Consider the following 20206-nt stretch of genomic DNA (forward strand, 5'->3'; position numbering starts at 1 on the left):
CCCAAAGAATGTACTTAAGGCTCAAGATAAAAGTTGCAAGAGAAAAAAGACTGGGCAGCTTTTCCACCTCTGCAGACTGAAGTCTGTCACTCTACCTTGAAGGTGTGGCAAATCAGCCATCAACTTCAGGGCTCAAAGGTGGGAACCAAAAGCAATCAGCAAGCTGCTCGTGTCCATATACATTTCCAAAAAATATGTAGTATGAAAGCGACCACAAGCAACTGGCAACCAGCTGAAAATGCAGCAGGCACATCCTGCCTTAGACATATCTCATTCCATCTATCCTAAAAATATCTTTCCAATTCCTTGACTTGCAGTGGAGCCTCAACCATCATCTTGCACCTAAATCAAGCAATCTGCAAATCAAGACTCATGGGAAGAATAATGAGTAAGAGTTGGGACCATAGTACAAATCCAAAAATCAAAATAGCCTTCTACTAAGTGAAATTGATCCTGACTACAGAAGGTAATCTCGTAAGAAAGGGACCAAGCACACAGTATTTATACTGCCTATACAGTTTGGTTTTTTTTTTACTGATCTATAAAGGAACGATTTTTTAGCTTGAAAAGAGAACTGCCTGAAACAAATTTACTCTAAAGTATCAACATAAAATTTCAAAGGGCATTTCACAATGTGTTTCTCCAGAAAATGGTGAAGTAAATTCACAAACAAAAGGTGAAATTTACCCTCATTCATATATTGGTCTCATTTAATTCTCACTGGCTGCTCCCTTTGAAAGGTACACTTGAAAAAGAATTCAACAAGTCCTAACTGTAATGCAGACACTTCAACAATCTAAAATGATGGGGTTTTGATTCCTTTGGTTTTATTTCTGAAGGCACCAACTTCTGACTGAATGCTTTAAATGTGTTTTATGCACAATGCACATATTCCACTCATATTTGGAAGAAACCTTTCCACTGACTGGGACATGAATTTCCTCTTATTACAGGAAGTCAGCAACTTCCTGCCTGTTGCACTTGCCTCTGCTTGCACTCACACTGTTCTTCCAACCAGCCGCAAAAATTAAATTTACAGATATCCAGATTTTTGCATACTTGAAAATAAAAGAATATCTTCAAAATTAACTGCTACATATTTTCATGAAACACAGAAACTGGCAGAAACAACCAGTGTAAGTTTTACATATAAATGTGAATCTACAGTGAAAATCCACAGCTCAAAGGAGTTCAAATCTTTGTCCCATTAACCTAGACTGCTCAACACACTGTACTTAAAGGTTATGGGGTATTATGAACTTTAAAAGGTATTGTCACAATCAGCACCAGATTTAGTCTGAAAAAAAACCAAACCGAACTACAGAGATATATATAAGAACTGCCCAGTTACATATTTGGATTTATTAACTTCTCCCCAAAATGTGTATATTTATTAGCACCATAGTCCTAAGTGTAAGTGATGTAAACTCAAAATAAGTCAGGCCCAAAGGAGGAGAAACACTATGCAACTGTCTCATGAATAACTGAAAAACAAGCAAGGCTCACACATATTCTTTAAGTATGTGGTGCCAACAAAAATAACAGGCTGTATATTCTGCAAGTGTCCAAGTCACTGTTCTGAAAGCATAGGTAAGCTTTATAGGAAGCAGGACATACAACACAAACATGAGTATCAGAAGAGAGCCACTCGTCTCACTAAAGAAATTAATAATGCCATTATCATTCCAGGCATAATCATCAATATCTTATCAGATATACATTAAGACAAGTGTACTAAATGTTTACTTCCATTTGTCCCACAAGCATTAAATCTACTCTCCTTGTATCACAGAAACCCAGGACTGTTTTGAGTTGGAAGGGATCTTAAATATCATCTAGTTCCAATCCCTCCAGCCCACAGCATGGACACCTCTCCCTACACCAGGCTGCTCGGGGCCCCAGCCAGCCTGATATGGAACACATCCATGAAGAGAACATCCACAAGTCCTCCAGGCAACCTGCTCCAGTGCCTCACCACCCTCATAGCAAGAACACCTGATCCAAAGCTACCCTGTTACAGTCTGAAGCCATCACCCTTTGTCCCATTCAATGCACACCCCTGTAAAAAAATCCCTCCCCACGTTTCTTGTAGGCCCCCTTTGGGTCCTGGAAAGCTGCTCTAAGGCCTTGCTGGTGTGTTCTCCTCTCCAGGCAGAACAGCCCCAGCTCACTGAGCCTGTCTTCACAGTAGAGGTGCTCCAGCTCTGTGTCATCTTTGTGGTCCTCCTCTGAACTTGCTGAGAGTAGATATAGCAAGTTCTCTATCATGTTTACTCTTTCACTCTACTTTTTTACATTGCTTACTATTTAACATGTTTAAATTACTTTTAATTTCTTCCATTTAACCAATGCATTTAAAATTTCAGATTTATTCAATATTTTACAATGCACTCCTGTGTTAGCAGTGATGAGACAAATCTGAGTTTACTGAATCTTTTCCTTTGAGTTGTTGTTTGGCCTTGACTAAGTCACTTTACTCTCACTGAAATATATTAATGCTATTTTCATTTATAGATGAAAGGCTCTACAAAACTACTAAACATTAATCATGAATAACCCAGCTAAAGTTTAGTTAATAACAAGGTACAGGAAATCAAAGTATCAACTTGACACTGGATCCTCTTATTCAGTTTTATAGTACAAGCAAGCATGCTGATATAAGCATGATAATGAAATAAACATGAAACATACCACCTAAGGCTTGAAAGTCTCTAGTCTTAAAAGAGGTCCAACTTACATGGGAAAGGTCAGGGGGAACACTTACAAAAACTTTTAAAGCAGAGATGATAAAAAACTAGTAACTTTTAAAGAGAATAATATTAATTTTGAAAGAGAATCTGTTGGGGAAGATCTGAAAATATAACTACAGTGCAGATTGTCAGACTTCAATCAGTAAAATATAGACAGATCTTTCACCAGACATAAATGTTTCATTACTCTGAACAATGACAGGTAGGAAAAAAAAAAGAAGGCTGAGGAAAGAGTGTGCTTATCCACATAATATTGGATATAGGAGCCACTGGTCACATCCACCACTGTTAATGGAAAATATCAGGATCCAGAATACAATCATCTTCATCAACACTATGTGAAATAAATGAAGCTACAAAATATAACTAAATGGCCAGCATGCTGGCAAATCAAACTGCTTGTTGACACATCTAAAGCATAGAGTATAAGAAATGATTATCAGTGTTGCTCAAGTAATGACTGAGCATTAAGCTACTCTGTAAGAATTGAGGAAAGAGTGCTGAGCATGACACTGGGAAGGTAGATTATAAACATAGCATTGTAAAATTTGTAAAATAACTACATATTAACCATGGATATTGAAAACATCCACCTATATGAAATTAATTATCAACAAGAAAATTATTATGTCTAACAAAACTCAGGGTCAGCATTGTAAACTCTTATAAACTGACAAGAATTTGAGAAGCTCCCTGGTATGGCAGTTAATCCACAACTGGGAAGTAACTTCAGTACCTTCTAAATGAAGTAACTTCATTTAAAACACCTGCTGTTGGACACTAAGTCACAAAACAATGGTCAGGATGAAAATTCATCTGACAGCAAGTACAATTCTTAAAATAACACTACAGTGAAGTCTAAATGCCAAAAATTTACTACCACAGTTCCAGAAATATTCTTTAAAACTTTTAAAAATTTCCATCCCTTCCCTAAATTCTAGTCTATTCTCCATGTGCATCACACAAATATACTTCTTCACAAGAAGAAAAGGACAAAGGTCCACTTTTGTAAAACCAGAGACTACATGGAAATAACATTAATTATGAAACAGGCACAATCCAGGTTTCAAGAAACATCATTCAGGCATTCATTACCTCATAATTCAGAACCAAATGGTCCTGACTGTATGTGGGTCTAAGAGTTAAATACATCAGCTCACTCAGAAGGTGGTGATAATAGAGAACTGTTACAGACATAGCTCAAACTAGAGAACAGTAGGATTTTTTCTTTTGGTAAGCCCTATTTTCAATGTGCAGAAAGAAAAAGGTCAAACTGATGTCTTTAATACTGAAACTTAGTATCTCAGTATCTTAAGCTGTCAACAGTAAAAACACACATTTTTAAAAACTATTAGCAACAGTCTTCTAACAGCACTCACCATAACCAAAAGAATTATCATATATTCCATTATAATAGCTACAATGAGTAAGTCACTGAAGTAGACACTGGACACAGCCTAAGAATTACTGAACATGGTCAAATTACCTAACCAAATAGAGATTACTGAGTTTTATATAAACATATAAAACATAACAATGCTCATATTCCTGAGTTTTCAAAATTTCAGAAGCAAAAAAGTGTTATGACCAAAATTAATTGCAATGAAAAATCTTAGAAAAACATGAAAACAGAAACATTTTATCTTTGCTTTTATCTTTGGTCAGGCAATTCTACAGCTAGCAAAAGGATGAATCTTGTACAGTTCTGGCTACAGCTCTGCGTAGTTTCTCAAAACCTCAACAAGTAAATAAAAAAGAATTAAAAAAGCAAATTAAAAAAATAAGCAGGATCAACAGCTAACAGGGGAGGCTGGATTAACATTAGCATATACTGTTGCAGAGTGTAGAAAGTGAGAGACACAAAACACTCACCCATGACACCACAAAGGGTATTGGTAACAAACACCACCTCAACAACAGAGGCCCATAACTAGACAGAGGTGACACAAGTGTTAAAAATTGTTAGGACATATCAAAAATAGTCAATAAATACTTTGATTCTATAGTTGGAAAGATTCAAAATGGTATAATTGTATCACATTATATTGATTTTCCTTCCAACTCATTTGTTAAGCAGATGTTCCAGATCAGATGTTAAAAAACATTGTGAGAAAAACATTTTAAATCAGCATACTTGTTAAACTTATCTCAGAGTCCTAGAGTAGTCAGCCCAGCAAATCTTTGATCTGTTGATGCTCTTTTAAAACTATATATTTTAAGATCTGTATGTGTCTTTAAATGCTAGGGCCTGACACCATGCAGGAGTGAAAACACAGTATCAAAGGGACGAATCAAGTTTAAGGCAGTCTGATATGATGGAGAATTCAGATGAGATAACAAGAACTAAGGAAAGACAGATGCATTCAAATGTATTCAAACAATAATTGCATGCCTTATTTTTAAATAGTGGCAAAGATGAATCACTGAAACAAGTCATCCAGAAAAGTAAATGGTAGATTCTCAGTATCTCAATACACTTTAAAAAAAAATAAAATAAAAGCTTAGCCCATCAGAAGTTCCAAAATCAAACCCATTGAGATGAGAACTGATGCTGTAATACATTTAAGGTGAAACGCTCTTGCATTAAGATAGATGTAGTACTTAATGCAAGTTAGCTCCAGAAAGTACATGAACTTTTCACATACACAACTAGATTAATTAGTAGCATGGTAGTAATGGTCTTTAATAAACCTAAAATAACGATTTGCCAGCCCATTAACAGAACAAAAATCCCTCCAAATTAAATAGTACAGAAGGATAATGTTGGGGTTTTTTAAATAGAACACCATGGTACTGTCTAATTTCTCCTGTATTCAATTCAGTATCACTAACACCTGATTCTGCCTAATATTCTCAAACTAATTCCAAAGAGATTTTGGGTCATGTTACGAGTCAGTGCTTTTGGGAAATCTACATCTAACCATTAACAGAGGCAGAATACCCATTTCTATTCTGTTTGGTAACTCATCAACTTTTATGTAAGATAAATGCTAAATGTTCAATGTTCATCTCCCAGGGTCTGGATGTAGTCTGACTAACTGCTCCAGCTCAGCTCTTTTTGTCACAGTTACAAATATGGTCAACTGTTTCGCCTCAAGGACAGTCACACATGGATTCAGGTAAGATTCAGAAAAACCACACTTTTTTCTATTCAATGTCATTAAAAAGAGCAGGAATTACTAGATTATAGTGGGGGACCTCAAACTACATTATTTTCAAGTCCTTTTTGTGAAAGCAGTTGATCACAGAAGTTGCAACATCAGAAAAAATAAGGTCACTCGGTTAAGTGGCAAAAACATTCTTAAATAAAACAAACACCTAAAACACCATTTCCTAAAAGCTGGAAATGGTACCAGCTATACCTTTTGGAGGTCAAAACCAGAGTTCAAGCCTCACCAACGTAACAACTAAACACAGTCAAGCAACTCCTATCACATTTAACAGTCCTCCTCCTCCTCTGACAGCACAGATCACCCAACTATGTGTGTTTTTATAGACTAGAGACTTAACTGCTTTGGGCCCCTTCCTGGGCCAGAAGAAAAAGCACACAAAACCTACAGCTTATTTGCTTCAGAGCAGTGTAGAGCCTAAGTCAAACAGTTTAGATAACATACCACGTTTGCACTCAGCAGACATCACTGGCTCCTGATCTAAAATGCTCTTACACGTGCTAATCAACAAAGCCTCCAATGGACTAGGAACTGATTATCTTAGAAACTGTCTATCCTCCACAACAGCTGTTGTCAATTACAGCAGCATACCTAACAGTTTAAGATAAAACTCCTAAGGATGGAGCATGAAGTAAACTTTCTAAGACTTCATCAACAGAATTCCTTTCAGGGCAAAGTGTAAACCAGCTCTTTGCACAGCCCTTCCACAGTGAAAAATGAAGTTGTAATAGCAACAACAACCTGGAGACGGCAAAGATGATCTCTACATTAGCATAAATCATAGGAAGGCAGAGAATGTATAACACATTTCCACTAAATCACACTTTTCTTGCACATCAGTACAAGGTAACCAAGTCTAAAAGATTCAAGTGCAAACAAAAGAGAAAAGCACAATGTTCAAGTAAAGCCAACGTGGTTATGTAAAGAGGGAAAAATGTAAGGAATGTTTTCACTTATATTTCTCAAAGGTAACTGCTTTTCTCACAGGCAGCAAAGTACTTTCAGAAAACCTCTGAACCAATTTTGTGTGGCAAGTAAGCTTTGCTAATATTACAGCTTAATAAGAAAAACTGTAAACATCAAGTTTCTGGCTTAACTCAGATTTACAAGAAGGCAAAATGAAGTAAAACATGCAAGAATCTCATCAGTTCAATTAATCATTGACCAAAGCTACCAACAGAAGCTTTACTTAGTCGCCTTTCCATCCAAAAAGCTGGAAAACAGCCTCTTGTTTTCATCTCACTGACAAAAGGATGTCATTAGTATCTTTTCAAATGTTCAGTTTTCACAGGAATTTACCATATCTGTAGTACCTAAATTATGAAGCCATCATAAAATCTAAGGGGGGGGATGCACCATCTTTCCAGCATGCACTTCACACATCTAGCAATTGCTCATGTTCTCGTACTTTGCTATGCTCTGAAATTCACCATGTGGGTTTGCAGCCCATACAGCTCCAGTTGTTGGCTCAACAGCAAAGTTGTCAATTTCAAGCAAGAAAATATACAAAAAAAGTTTTGAAATTCACAAGTTTATTTGGAATAGGCTCTGTTTGTTTACCTGACAGTCTGAACTTTGATTTCAACACAGTATTACTTTTAACAACTTCAGCAATCGCTACTATTTATATACATCCATATGACCCCTACGGGTACAGCATTTAGGTCAAACGTGGGCCACGTGTGTCAGTAAAAAAAAAAAAGCCTGACAACTGGTAATCACAATTGTGTTAACTCACAATTACAGCTACTACACTAACAAAATGAAAAAAAAAGGACTGGTTTCAAAAATAGAATCCATTAGCACCCACAAACAATGTAACTTTCTTATTGCCCAGTTTTAGATCTTACAGTATTTCAACGTCTCAGTTGCAACTGTAACAGTGGATGATGATTTAGAGATGGGAACTAGGACTAATTCAACTGAATATTTAATGAACCTCAAATTCTTAAAAATATTTTTAATAACAACAATCAGCCCACATATAATTGGAATGTATTTTGGAATCTTTAGCTTTCACAGAGTAAGTATTATCAGTAAACAGCTGAACTAATGTGTGACCAGTAACAAAACTGACATATTACAACTTCAATGAAGTTTCTTTAGTCTGCAAAGAGACTTATGTGGTGCTTTTTAACCAAGTTTCAGAGCTTTGTATGGGAAGGTAACCAGGATTACTGAGTCAAGCAGGGAATGGAGCTGAGTTGCAGAGCTAGAAGTGTATTCTTTTCTCCCAAGTGCCATCCCAGTACATTTTGTACATGATTCTTTCACTTGTACACCTCTTTCATGAGTATACCACCAAAGCGATGCTATTCCAGCATGATGGAACAACTGTTTCTTAAAAGCAAACCATAAAGCCTCCAGGATGTGTAATACCACAGGGCATGTAGCTAAACTGAACTACTGATGGGTACAGTACAGCAACCTCACTGTATGAAACTCTCAAACAGCTAAAACGTGTTAATTGCAGCCTATACACACAAATGCAAACTTGTACACCACTTGAACTGCTGTATCCCAAAGAAAAACACGTGTGATGGTTAAACATCTACCACTGATGGCAATGGACAGCTAGCACAGACTGAGTCAGGTAGGTGAGAGCAGGGAGGCAGATAGGCTCTGGGGCAGGAAGACTGAAGGGAACGCAAGCTGCTTCTAGAAATTCTCTTTCGAAGGCCTGGAGGGAAGAAAAATTAAAATAGCTATGAAGACCTTCAACTTCCCTCTTCAGCCATCGGAATCACCAACAACAATTAAATAATTAAAAAAAAAATTTAAAAAAAAAAGCCAACCCAGAGGGGGAAACCTTGTGACAAATCTGCCTCCTCCTCCCTCCCTGCTCTCACCTCCCGGCAGCGAGGCTCTGGCTGCACAGCTCCCTGCCGGGATCACCTGCCCCCGGCACGCCGCGGGCCGCCGCTGCTCCCGGCGGGACCCCGCGGGAGGAAGGCGGGAGAGGCCGAGGAGCGGCGGCGGCGCGGGGCGCGCAGGCCTCGGCGCCCCCCCGGCCCCGCCGCCGCCACGGCCGGCCGGGAGAGGGGCTCGGCGGGGTCCGGGGCTCGGGGCGGCGCACTGCGGCTGCGGGGCGGCCGGCGGGGAGGGGGGCAAGCGGGTGAAGGGGAGCAGATGCTCTGGGGCTGGTTTTACCTGCTGCTGCTGCTGCCTGCAGTGGCATGAAGGTCTGGCTCAGCCTCTCTCTCTCTCTCTTTCCCTCCCCGCCTCCCTCCTTCCTCCCCTCCCGCCCTCCCTCTCTGCGGCTCGGCGCGGCGCACAGACCCCCGTGCCGGCCCGACGCCCTGCGAGGGACGCGGGGCAGGGGGAGGCGGTGGGGGAGACCCGCGGAAGGGAAGGGGAAGGGCTCCCTGCCCGCCCGCGGGGACGCGCGGTGGCACCGCCCCGCTCCCGCCGCGCAGGCGCCCGAGCCCGCGGCCGCCCGGCGCCTGCTCCCTGTTCCTGCTCCGCGCTGCCGGTGCCCGCTCCCCGCTGCCTGTGCCCGCCGGGGCGGCGGGGCGCTGCTGGAAGGGGAAGGGCGAGCACGGGGCTGCCCTCGCGGCTTGGCCGGCGCCCGCTTCTCGCCACCGCGGCGGGCAGCAGCAGGAGGGCGGCGGGGTTGGTCGGATCGGGAGGGTTTGCGTCTCTTTGGGGCCTTTCGGCCTCTTGAGGAAGCTCGATCTGTTTGTGTTTACATAAAGCGTGCGTAGAGTGCAGTTGCTGGTCACGCAGTGAGGGATGGGGGGAAGGGGCTTAAAATGATGGTGATTTAAAGTGGGTCCGTAACATCGCTCCTTGGGAGCGGCTGGCCGGGTTGGGAGACGTGCTGGTGGAAGGAGTGAAGCGCTCGGCTGGAGCTCGGGGCGGCCGGAGGTGGGTCCCGGCCCCGGGGTCACTGCACGGCCCTGCGTCCCGGCAGCAGCTCGCTGGGACGAGCGCCTCGCTGCCCAGGGCACACCTGGATCGCTGGCACGCGATTGAGATCGGTCACAAAGATCTCTTCCTTAAGGCTTGGAAAACCCGGTAAACGTGCCGCTTGCTTGGCGTCAGCCTTTCATTAAAACCCATGATGGGACGTGGACAGAGGAGTGCCAAGTATTGAAGAGTTCATTTTTCTTGCAAAAACAGCATGCAAGGGGTGCATTTATGGAAGCGTTTGAAGGTGTCGTGAAACGCCTTGTAACTTAGGTTGCTCCTTGTGACCATTTTGCAGTTTCTCATTATGTGTGAAAGTGCAGTAGGTATCCAGGCTTTTCTTTGGAGACACCAGTACAAGACTGAAGGGGAAACTATAGACATACTACAGTATAGATGTAGCTATAAGCAGAAATATTATTTGAAACTGAGTCTTGGGAAAAAACTGGCATGTTTGACTATTAAAACATACTTCAAGGTAACAGGAAAAAAGATGATCAATCCAAGATACACCTAGAAATTAAACAGGAATAAAACTTCTTAAGTTTAATAACAGTTGCATGATGAATGTATGGTATCTAATCTCTGAAGATATTTCTTATAATTCTCTTGATTCCCAGGAAGGAACTTTTTTGCCTTTTGGGTGATTTCAGGGCAAGATAATCAGCCTATCTATGTGGTTTTGCCAAAGACACTTAGAGAGGAAATCTTAACTCCATGTCAGTCTACAGATGTTTTTGGTTCCCAGATGTTTGATTAAAAAAAGAGAGACCAAAGTAGGTTCCGGCCTGCTGATGATAGTGTTTTACAGCCATACATTTACATTTTTTGCTACATCAGAATGTTTAAAGTAGAAAGAGTCATTTAAAGTTAAATTGTTGGTAGATTTAAAATTAAAAAGCTCAGGACAAAAACAAGACAGGAGAATTTGCTTGCATGTCCATATATTCATTAATTTCAAACACATACTTTCGTTTTCTGTTTGCAATAAAGATTTTCTGTTTGTCTCTCCTTACATTTATTTTATGTTAGAGCAGATCTTGATATTAAAAATGCCAAGCAGTCAAGCACATAATTTTTTTCTGTTAATACCATGTTTTGAATAACTTGAATAGCTCAGCGATGAAAATACAGTTTTGTTCGACACAGGGCATAGCATTTAATTTAGAAATAGTACAGCCATCTACAGTCAGCCTGTGTATATCACCGTGACCTGTCCACTATAAATACATGGAAGTTCCTATTTTCTGCTTTTGCAATAAAGTGCATTTTAGGTAAGAACATGTGCAAAAGTAGCATGTGTTTGGGAGATGGAATGGCAATGTGAAGAGTTATATAGCATATTATGTGTTGAAGATATGGGTGTATAGACGGGGCTCATTAGGTAAAATTCGTATTGAAAGTATCAAGACCTTTTCTTTATAAGCCTGCAGATTTGTGCTGCTGTTTAAAAAAGGGAATTGTGCACCTGCCTTTGGCACATATTCCCACTGAGTCCTCAAATCAGGCAATTGCGAGTTGTCTAAATAACTGCTGGAATAATTATATGAGCATAGGATATCTAATTGTGTGTGTGCTTAGGGGATGTCTTAAAAGATTTGGGCCCTCTCAGTATTCTCAATATGAAAATTTTCCCATGGAAGATAAAAGCTGGAACAAAAGCCAGCAGGAAAATAACAGCAGAATCTGCCAAAAGTAGTTATTCTTGTTTCATTGGCAATCAATTGTTAGGCTAATCATAACATTTAGAATGCCATTTTAAGCAAGAATGGAGGTTCCACCCCTAAATTAAAACATTGTAAAGAAATTTATCCCTTCTACTTGTGCACCAATAAAGAGAAAAATAAATTCCAAATATTACTGATTTCCGTATTTTCAAGATTATGGAGGGTTAAGGTCAATCTACTTGGTTTATGTTCACAATACATCCTACTGCAGAGTTACAAGTAGAGATGTGTAAACTTCATATGGGTGAAGAAAATAATGTTTCCTATATTAGGTGTTGACTGAAATATTTTTGAGGTTATAAATATTTTTTAAATTTTACTTGGCAATTATGAAGACTGTTTATGTTTTCAGTAGGGTTCTTCATTTAACTAGTCTGGTCTGTAATCTGGCTATGTTTTATACAAATGTCTCATGTTTAAGCAGTATACATAGCAAAAAATGCATATGTTGCTTGCTAGCATTTAGGTTTCTGGTCCTTTGGAGTAAAGAGGGTAGCCCAGCTTCATTATCAGCTATAGAATAAAGCCATTACATGCATATGATCTAGTTAGGATGATTTCACATAGTTTGAGAAAGTATAATATAGATTTGCCAATTAAATAAAATATAAAGCAAAATGTCTTGACTTTTGCTCTTAGTTAACTCATGCAAATAATATAAAAATTCTCATGGATTTTTAATATATATATGTGAATTATATACAAAGCATTTTTATTGAAGTATATGCTTGCATGATTGTGTGCATATACAAATACATGCATACAATATTAGTTGTATTGTGTGTATTTATATACACACGTTAGTTGTATTTCAAATTGTTACATCATTTTGTTTGGATTTCATATGTGATCTGTAATCCAGGGAATTTTGTAATCTGAGGAAGAAAATCTCAAGGAAGCTTTTATGACTGCAGATTCTCCCAGAATCAAATAAAACTGCACTCCTCTATCCCCTAGAGAAACTGGGAAATATTCGTGAAGTACTTCTGTCATTTCTAGACCCTACAATGAAATGTATTCTGTACACAGCCAATAAGAATAAAGTTATATTGGTTTTAAACTTGATGTATTTTCTTCCAGTAGGATCTGCTTGACACCATTGTCAGCTTGAAGTTTCTGTAACTATTTGCTCAATCATTCTTAAGTTCTGCTTTTGTACATTATTTAAAAATATTTACCAATCATAAGGAGAATAATTAATTACAAGTTTTGTTCTTTTTCATTCTCCACCTGAACCTTCTTATGTGAAAAAGTACTTGCATTATTCCTCTTATTGTAGTAGGATTTGGCCATAGACATTTACTCCATAACTCAAATGGGTCTTAAGTAATTTTAAAATCCTTGGGTTTAGTGAAGTTTATGTAAGCTCTTTGTGAATCTGTATGTCAAGTGATACAATTCAGTATATTTCTCCTATTACTAATTACACATCCCAAATACCTACTACTTACCTACTACAACATACTGTCTTCTTCCAGCAGAGAACCAAACATCTGCTTTCTCAGTAAAATGCATAGCTTGACATACTGACAGTTATGTCAAACATGATGAAATGCATCATGTAAGTTTGACAAAGAGGCACGACTTAATGTGTTCTGAAAAAATTTAAAGGAATCAAGGAAAACTGAGTGAGCAAGAGCAAAAAAGACTGATGAACTACTGTTGGGAAGAATAAAAGGAATCATGTACTCCAGACTAGCTTAATTAAAATTTGACATGGGTGAGACTTCCTCTGAAACATATCAAGAAACCAACCTGATTTTGTAGCGCACAGTGCACCAGCACAGAATCATATCAGCATAATGTGGTGTACCACATAGCTGTTGGGCCAGCACACCAAGAGATGGAGAAACTGGATAGAACAGGGCAACGCTATACACAGGTTTAGTGGAGAAGGGCCAAAAGAAAAGAAACTGGGTATCAGAAAAAATTCTTTCTAAGAACATCCAAAAATAAAGCACGATTTCTGTCAATGTGAGTGACCAGGGTAGCATTTTTGTGTGTGGTGCCTTTGGTCCCAATTCAGGCAAAACCATCCATTGACACTTAAGTTCCTTGATTTCAGCAGAGCTTAAGTGCTTTCCTGAATCGAGGCTAATTAAGTGCATCACATACAAATACTTGTGTGCATAAATTGTTTACAGGATTGGGGCTTTAGGGCTTGTCTAAACAGAGACACTCAGGAAAATTAATCCAAATTAACTAAAGGTATGAATTTAAAGTGGATTAGTTAAACCACATTAAACCCCAGTCCACACTGGGGTTTAATGTGGTTTAACTAATCCACTTTAAATTCACTGTTTTAATTACTTTGGATTAACTTTCCTGAGTGTCCCTGTTTAGGCAAACCCTTGGCGTATTGAATAAAGTCCCCAAATGAGTAAAAATTAAAGTAGACCCCAATCTATATAAATAAAAATTCTGCATTGGCAAGGGATGAAATCTTCAATTTTTACAATTGCATTGACTCTGTACCAGTCAATGGAATTGTAAAAATTGAAGATTTCGTCCCTTGCTGTTCCTCAGTGTGCTGAGGAACAGCAGCAATGAGATCAAGTATCAGTCTGTAAACATGGCAGTGGAACTAAGCCATGAAACTCCGAGCTGTGTAGGAAAGGCTGGTCTGAGAAAAAAATCAGAATAAAAAAGGAAAATTTTCAAATCAGTCTTGTGTATTTCAGCAATATTAAGTTGCAATTTAAAGATAAAGATCAGATTTATTTCCACTTAAATTGGCAAGACCAGTGAAGGTACTGTGGCTGCCAATACAGTCTGTGATGGCTAGCAGGGAACCCAAAGCTGGCAAAAGAAGTAAGACAAGCCTTATTTATGTAAATAAGAAACCATTTGTATTTAATAATCAGCTATTACTTCTGATTAGCCACTTACATATGATATATAAATAAAGCACTCAAATAGCAGTTGATATTATTATTTTGATAAATGAACATTTGTGTTCTTTTGAAAGCTACAGTCTGATTTCCAGGGTAGCATTTGTTTAGAGTTCTGCTGGAAATGGTGAGACTTCATTAGACTTCGAGATGGGGGTCAGCACAGCAACCATATTCTTCAGGTGCATTAAAAATTAAATTAGGGGGGAAACATGGAATTGCAGCTATGCAAATTAACTGAGTGTGGAGAGAATTTTTTTTAGTAAGTAGACAAATAAATAAATAAATAATAAACCATTGATAACTACTCAATTTGGCATGAAATATCCGACATTCATGGCCAGACACCCAGCTGGTGTAAGTGGGCAGATGGTTCTATCTTTACTTAGAAATGATAAGTTTGGGAAAAAATTTGTTTGGTTTTTATTTTTTTATTTTTTTAAGGTTTTTATTTTTAATTTAAGCAAAATCTGTTCCTCTGCTGAAAGTGACAATTCTTTAAATAAAAATATTGTTGAAAAAGGTTAGTCTTTTTGTATTCAAGTTGTGCAATTCAATTTTGATATTTAAAACTTGAAACTTGCTATGAGACTAATCTATTTTACTTTACCCTGATGAAAATCCGTGCAACCTGATTGCTTTCCAGCCCTGGTAAGATACACATAAATGAGGCTGTCACAGCCACACTTCCATAAAATAGAACAATTGCCTATGATCAAAAGAACCTTTACCCCTTATAGTAATGTGTGCTCATTGCTTGGTAGCCAGTGATGCTCACTCAAAGGGCAATTTTTAAGAATTGTCTCTTTTTCCCATTTATTTGAAAATCCTGCAAGGCAATTTGATTGTGGCAGGGACCATGTGGTTCTGGTAGACATCTTCTGGTGGCCCCACTCCCTGCAGAGCTTCACAGCCCTCTCTGATCACAGCCTTCTTCTCCAGTGGGACAGGTCTCCTCTCCAGCTCCTTCCTGGTGAAGGAAAGGGGCTGAATGTAGTGAACCTAGAAGCAAAGCAAGAAGATGGGGGAGAAAGGAAGCTGTGCTGAAGGCTGGATGGGTGGGTGAGAGTCAGTAGAGTGCCTACCTGGTCTCCAAAAACTGAGAAGAGTAGCAAATTGAAAGTTTGAGTAACTTTACCTCAGTCAGCTTTTTTATTCTTGTTCTGCTGACCAAGTGCTTCAGTAATTTTTTTCTTTCTCTGCAGCTAGCTTTTTTCCTCAGTCCCTTCCCACATACAAATTTATAATATATTTTTTCTAAAATTAACCCCAAACCTTAAAGCTGTTGTTCTTAAACACTAATGTGCTGTGCCAATAATTATTTTATACTGTCGTTTCACTAGCCTAGAACATAATTAAGCATGTTCCCAGCTGTTCAGTTCTTGATGCAGAAGATTCCCTAAGCTTGCATTGATCAGAAAAATGGGCTGTGAAACTGTTGCTTATATTCAGGTACAGTATAGGTAGAAGTTAGAAGGAAGGTTAACAGAGAAAAAAAAGTAAAAGAGAGTGTTCATTTTTACTTTGATCTTTATATTTCCAGAATTTATTTAATAAAATAATATCCCCATGGACAGGTGAAAAAATGCACATTGACTTTTATGCATGCTGAAAATGATTGCTCCCCTGGTAAGTAGTAAAGGTAGTTCTAATCCTTGCCCTATTTTGGAGAACTCTAATTTAGTGCCTGAAGGAGTTTTAGGGCAGGAGCACGTCTTTCATTACGCTGACTCCCACTTGTTTTTTGCAACAATTAAGTGTAAGCCCTACAGCAGCACAACTGTTAAGATTTTTATGGCTCTTAAAAGGGACACTGACAATATGAAATGAGTGAAATATCATACACTGAATAGTACCAATTGTTTATGGCACGCTTTTTTCTGTCTTATAGGATTGAAAATGTGGTTTAAAATTTGGGGTTTTCCTGATACAGTGTTTGTGTGGGCCAAACAGCAGTAGAGTAATTGCCCTCTAGCTCTGCAAAATGTACACAGGATCCTCTGTGCTTGAGCACATTCTCTTCTTCTCTGGTGATCTGATGTAGCAGCATGCTTCTTCACCAGAGGGGTGTCCTAGAAAAAGAAGGAACTCCCTCTCTGAGGTGTTTTCAAAAGAATATTACTTTTTATTGCCACAATTTTTATTCAAGGATTTCACTAAAGCTTTAAATGTGTCAATGAATATTCAGATTAGCCCTAAAAAATATTTGTCAATCATTGAGTAAAGTGTGGGAAGGATGAATTTAGGAGTTCACAGCCACAAAGTCAATCAAAAACAAAGAACGCTGCTGCTGAATTTATCATATCCGTTAACCTCATTATGATAGTGATTGTCTGGGGTGCATTTCAGTGTAATAACCAGTGAGAGATTGGGAAGGGATGAAGCAACTGTTTCCTCTAGAACACTATATGCAATGCTGCCAGGGGAAGACTGTCTTATTTCTGTCCTCTCTGTAATTCATTTTTTCCCTCAGAGTGACCCGAGGCAACTGGCCCTATTCCTCTCTGAGTAAACATTTGTAGTGTTTAAGTCAGCAGGAGAAGACAGTTAAAAAAATTCACCTTGCCAGTGTGAAGGCAACTGAAGACAATTACCATAATTCCTCTCTATACTTCTACTCTTTTTCAACAGCTTTTTATATTTCCTGTTGATCTTAGGTAGTTTCTGCAGGAGTGAAAAAGAAAATCTTAACATCACTTGTCTACAAGTGTATGTGGGGGGCAGGACACAACAAGGAATAGACTGGAGAACAGAATAGAATAGAAACCTGATTGTACTCCTTTTTGCATTGGCTCTAAATGGTAACAATTTTGCAGTAGTGAATTAAAATGTTAGTATCTTTCCCAAATCTGATCTATAAAAACCTCTTCAAGATCTAGAATTTTAAACACAATTAATTTTTTGTATTTTGTTTTTTCACTATTTACAAGGGTGAATGTCTGAGGACTTGTAAGGATCTGCAGTGAAGAACAGAAAAGGAAAGACAACTTCTGGATTTTTTAGGAAAATGAATGATCTATGAATTTTCCAAGGGAATTTCAGTCATGGGAGCACTTGATCTCTAGAACCATCTCTGAGCAAGAAGAATGCTGAAACTTTGGCAACGGTATATTTTGTCTCAAGAGTTATTTAAGCTATGGTTTTGATCAATACTGATGAGAACAAACCTAAATCAGTCCTCCAATTTTATATTTAATGTCATGGGGGCTTGGGGAAAGGAAAATGGCTTTCCACTACCATTTTGTCCTCTTAAATCAGGAACTGGCTAAGCAAATGAAGGATAAATTCTCTTTCAAATCATGTTCTTTATCTTTCCTTTAATTCTTTTCCTTCCCTTCTCTCTGCCCAAAATACCAGCTTGGTGTAGATTCCTCGTACTTCAGTATGACACAATTCTTTCATTAAAAAATGTTGGTGTGCATAGTCCTTGTGAAAAAACCAGATTATTTTCTCAGCCTTCCGGTAGCTGATATCTTGATTCATGTAACATTGTCAGTCAATTTCCCATCATCGCGAATTTTATGGATCATAAATTTGTACTATAAAAAGATGCCCAGGTAAATGAAACATATTCCCTGAGCACATACACACATGATTTTCTTAAAAAAATTCTAGTATGTTTGGGTTTTTTATAAAGGTATAAAGAAGACAAGTCTATTTTTTGCTCTGCTGTTCCTTTCTGAATGCACTTGTTCACTGAAACCATTTAAAATGAAAATTTTCTTGAGATCACAAGAAGTCAAACCATTAAACAATTTTCAAATGTCTCTCACTAAGAAAAATTGTCTTGTGCTCTTAGTTAAACACTGACTTCAAACCCATGATTTCTGCATTGAGTTTTATTAGCAGTCAATAAGCAAATTTGAAGGGCCTGATCCTGCTTTGCTGACACCATGCTGGATGAGGCAGAAATAAAACAGCACACTGAAAATTAAATTAAAGGCCAAGTCTGTAACTGTTACTGAAATCCAATAATTCCAACTGCAGTCTTACGAGCAGTTAGTAGAGTCCCCATGGTGCTAAATTATCATAAATCTTAAGGGTATCTACTGTTGTGCCAACTGTCCAATGAGATGCAACGATCCCTGCAGCAAGAGTTGGAAACCAAACTCCCAAACCCTTCTCCCATTGAAGGGCAAGCATTCTTCAGGAGGGACTGAGACCTGGATAAAGAACTGGTAATGTCTTCCATGACCTCCTGTAATCCCTTTCCATATCTTTACCAAGTCTACACAAAAAAACCAAACCAAACCAAAACAAAACAAAATAGAGAAAAACCCAAAATAAAACAAAACAAAAAACCAAACAAACTTAGAAAGGACACTCAGTTTCTCTTGCAAAAATTACAAGTATCAATCTGTAACATTAGCAATCAATGCCAGATAATTTAAAGACCACACAAAGGAATTTGTTTAGCTAGGCAAGTGAAAATATACACCTTTTAGTTACAACCCATCTCCAACGTGTGTTTCTATCCTAATTGAACACTATTGCTTTTGACTTCCCCAGGGACAAGGTTTTTTCAAGGAAAATAGAAAGAAAAAGAAAGACCTCAAAGGTTTTAAATTGATACAGCGTGCTTGATTCTCCTTGCCTATCAATTTCATCCTAAGCAGAAGAGCATGGGTCAATTGGAGTGAGTTGTGTATGAGATCAGAGTCATGCAGAGACCAAATGTCCCGTTCTCATCATGAATCTTTATACAAGCTGGAGCAAAGATTTTTAAAGTACCATGACTGAGAGGTAGGTGAGTTAAAAGGAAGGCACCTGAACATTGGTACTTGTGCAATGTCACTGTTTCTGAAGAGTAAATGCTAAGAGAACAAACAACTTGTTCACCAAGTCTGCTCTTTCTAACTAAACAGATTGAGTCAGAACAATTTAAAATAACCAAATGAAGTTAGTCTTTGTAGGACCAACCCATCTTTGCCTGTAGCATCAGGCAAAGAAGACATGAATAAAAGTGAATTTTCACTTACTGAGGTCACTGTAGGATTGACTGCTAAATTCAGCAGAGGTGGTTTTACTCATAAATAAGGACACATTCTTTGTGAGAGCTCTGAGGAGGCTATCCCATCTGATAAATGCTTCTTTGAAACAAAGGTTGAGTTTGAAGACTCAGTTCAAAGTTAGGTTTTGGTCTCAAGAACTGCCTTTTTAAGACACTGTTTCAAACAAATCTCTACACGCTTCCCAATTTTGCTGGTCATACAGTCTTTCAGCAGCTACTGCAGCTACCAGTAGCTGGAGCAGAAAATATTTTGGGCAGAAATAGTGCTAATATTAAATACCCTATTATTGGTCACTGGTAGGAGTTTTTTTACTGAAGCCATCAGATCTTCATGAGTATTTTCTTGCTACCTTTCTTTTTCTGCTGACTAAACATTTTGGTATTGTCACAAATGAGAAAAAAAAAAAAAAAGGCTTACAACTGAACAATCCCAAAGAGTTTGTTTTCTGTTTCAAAATATTAATTATTTCAGCTATTTGGCTTAATTCAAAGGAAAACTAGAAGATCTGTGGCTTGAAGAACCCAAGTTCTTGAAATGTAGCATTAAAAAAATCTGATGGGCAACCATCTCTGTCTAGTGTCACTGAGGTCTAACTTCCCAATGTGTTTTGGACCATAGCCAACCTCCTTTTTCCTGTGTTAAAGAAAAGATAGATAACATTCAATTTCTTCATTTTCAGTCCCTAATTTTGGATATCATCTTCAGAAGTTTCAGATTTATGTAGTCTCATAACGTGCCCTGGAGATA

At 38.4% G+C, this 20206-nt stretch overlaps 1 protein-coding gene across 8 annotated transcripts in view; it reads right to left on the reverse strand.

Moving 5' to 3' along the window:
• Positions 1-9150, reverse strand: part of TBC1D5 (TBC1 domain family member 5) — a 311934-nt gene extending 302784 nt beyond the window's left edge. For 4 of the 8 annotated variants that reach the window (XM_064413964.1, XM_064413959.1, XM_064413950.1 and 1 more), the window contains exon 1: positions 9071-9150. The gene's annotated coding sequence lies outside the window, so the exon portion shown is untranslated. The remainder of the gene's footprint in view (positions 1-9070) is intronic. The other 4 variants (XM_064413904.1, XM_064413913.1, XM_064413940.1 and 1 more) reach the window with 3 other exon arrangements.
• Between the last annotated feature and the right edge of the window lie 11056 nt (positions 9151-20206).

The sequence above is a fragment of the Passer domesticus genome, chromosome 1 (assembly GCF_036417665.1).
Source record: "Passer domesticus isolate bPasDom1 chromosome 1, bPasDom1.hap1, whole genome shotgun sequence".
Taxonomy (NCBI): domain Eukaryota; kingdom Metazoa; phylum Chordata; class Aves; order Passeriformes; family Passeridae; genus Passer; species Passer domesticus.